Source organism: Triticum dicoccoides, chromosome 5B, assembly GCF_002162155.2.
Source record: "Triticum dicoccoides isolate Atlit2015 ecotype Zavitan chromosome 5B, WEW_v2.0, whole genome shotgun sequence".
NCBI classification, from domain to species: domain Eukaryota; kingdom Viridiplantae; phylum Streptophyta; class Magnoliopsida; order Poales; family Poaceae; genus Triticum; species Triticum dicoccoides.
The window spans coordinates 351,775,275-351,778,443 of record NC_041389.1 but is presented as its reverse complement, the minus strand read 5'-3'; positions in this window follow the sequence as shown (position 1 = coordinate 351,778,443).

Here is a 3,169-nt window from a genome sequence, read left to right as displayed (position 1 = left end):
GGATGCACCCACACAACTTCTACCAAAGTCTGGTGTCACGGGTGGCACCTGCCACCATCATTGCCATATTTTAATTAAGGATCTATCCCTGACCCTCATTGGCGGCTCTCCTAGAAGACCCCCCCCCCTCCCCCACTGCGGTCAAGGTCTTCTCTTGGCTGGCCTTGAAGGACCATTGTTAGACTGGCTTCACCGTCACGGGCTTCCCCATGATGATTTCTGCTTACTCTATAATCAGGTCCTTGAGGACATGCACCATCTTCTCGTAGGTTGCTCCTTCTCTTGGCAGGTATGGCATGCAATTCTTTCATGGTGTCAATCCACGCTCACACCCTTCGGTCGAAACTCTTCCCGGACTAGTGGACTTCCACTTGCTCTCATGCCGCCATCTCGCATCGTCATGGGCTCTCCTCCATCATCATGCTCACAACCTAGTGGCACTCGAAGCACCAAAATGGCTGCATATTGAACGGCCAGCGCCCCTTCGCTGCTGACCTAGTGCAGACTACCTAGGATGACGTGAGGCTTTGGGTGCGCGCCGTCGCCACTGGGATTAAGAACATTTGGCCTCAGAATTAAGACTCGTGATGTATTGGGAATTTGGGATGGGCACCCAATGTCTCGTTGTTCTAGGTAGATCGTCAACGCATCCTTGCATTCGTATGTGTCGTACGATGTACCTCATTTTGAACATATTCTGACTTCTTCTATCAATGAAAAGATATATTTATGGAACTAGCTCGACTCGACTCATTAACATAACGAGCTCAGATTTAAATTCAGCTCGACTCGTATAACTCGTGAGCTAGATTGTTTAGCACGTTAAGCTAATTATAGATGTGAATAACAAAATATATGTATTATGTATGCAATTTATTTACAAAATATATTTGTAGACACATACTTTTCTTCACAAATCATAACAATCAACAATTTACACTACAGGAACACTTGATACACTATAAATAACAACAATCAACAAAAATGTTGGTACTTATCTCACACCTCCTCTAATTAACGAGCTTAATGAGCTAAACATATACTTCCTCCATAAAAAAATATAAGAGCGTTTAGATCATTAAATACGGAGGAGGTAACTCATTAGCTCGGCTCCTTAAACTCGGTATGTGAACGAGCTCAAATTAAAATTGACTCGACTCGAGTCGAGACGAGCCACGAGCTACTCGTTAACTCGCGAATTTCAAGTTAAAATTCTAGCCCTACACACACACTACTTGTAAAAGTCTTCACCTTGCATCCTGGACGGTTGGATGTGCATGGCGCCATCGCTCGCCGCTCATCGTCAGCTAGACGACTCCTAGAGACACGGACAAGATTGCACGGCTAAGGCACCGTGGGAGTGGGGCCACCTGAAACTTTGTTCCTTCCCACGTGGTGCTCGGCAATTTTGTCAAGTTCTGTAGGCTGTTTGTTGTCCATCACCCACTCCAGCATCGCAGCATCACCGTCACCAGCCTGTGCTTGTTCCTTCCCATTTTGCAGGCAGGACCCTACTACCACCGGACTAACACGAGGGGGCCCTTGCCATGCTAGGCCAACATTTGCATCCACACGAGATCCGCAGCACCGCTAAGAAGGATTTGATTGGCAAAACAGCAGATATACTCATGGAAGCACCATTTACCCAAAGCGCCAAAAACATAGCAATCGTACTAGAATTTATAACCATTCCCATAAAGAAGAAAGCTGAAAAAAATTCTAGAATTCGAGGCTTCTCGCCCACACACTACCACTGGCAGGGCCGGAGTGAAGCCAACTGACTGAACTGAGCGACAGGAGGATCACAAGATCTCTGCGGCCGGACCATGTGAGTTCCTGTCAAATCACCCGTACTACATCACATGCGGAACTGCAGAGACAAGGGAATTAACTCAGCAGAGTTTTATCATGCTAGCCTCCGCACATCCGATTAGGGGAATTAGATGGACGGCCCAGATGGGGCGAATCTCGATCGCCGGAATCCGGACGCAGAGTTTCATTCCAACGAGATCCCGATCTGCAAGAGGTAAAATCACATGCTACAAGCACAAGCACGTGAGACGGCGCGAGGAAGGCAAGTGCCACCGGCTAGAACCGAACCTGAACCTGGAGCAAGTACTCATCAAGACAGTTCTGGCAAATAAGATACTATACCTGTGCCTGTGTCTGTCAGTCTTCAGTTGCTCAGCCACTTCTCACGGCCATCTCCATTTACTACACACCTTCTGCAGAAAATTCAGAGTTCATTGAATGCGAGATCCGATCCAGCCACAGAGAACATGAAGAGCACACCCCGTCGTGTAGGAGAGCAATGTGTAGTACGAGCAGTTAAATTCACAAGATTGTCGTACCAATGAGCACACCCCGTCGTGAGTGTTCACATCAATACAAAAATGCATTTATTTTGCAACAAGACCGCCAGAATTGACAAATCTGACATTTTTTGCACACTCGAAGCACGAAAAAAGAAGACTCTGTTCAGACCGTAACCACATACAGTAGAAGTGCTCCAGAGAAGATGATGCCTGCAGCAGGACAAAAGAGTGAGTCAGCTCCATGCTGGCGAGCTGCACCACGTACTACGCGTCGGCCAATCAATATGGCGTTCTGCAGATCAGATAACCAGTGGATGGATGCTCAGAGAGGTCTGAAACATGAGAATTTCAAGTGAATGAAACATAAAAGTTGCTATCAAGGATTTCACACTTTTACGAGTTGACCCAGAAAATCATGAACCTTTATCCCCAGAACAAGCAAACCCCGATCTCAGCTTTCCTGGAAAGGGTCATGCCATCATGTAGTAGTGCGTAGTAGTAAAAGTGAGCACAGGCCAGGGATCTGGCATCTCCATTATTGAAAGGGCAGCACGGCAGCAACTAGGCAGCCGTATTTACGGTACACGCATGGTCTTCGGTTTTCGTTTGGAATGAACTTAGGCCAACTCCACCGCGCGACCCTATCCGAACGTCCGTTTTGGACAGTTTAGGGAGTGACTGGACGGGCGTCCGGGGGGCGGACAAGCATATGGGGTAGCTGCGCCCAGCGCGCACAAGGCCTATTGGACCCAAACGGTCCGCCCCGGCTCGTCGCAGCGCGCGGCCGCCTCGCCCCGAGCTCGCCATGCCGCCCCGAGCTCGCCACCGCCTCGCCGTGCCGCCCCGCGCACGCC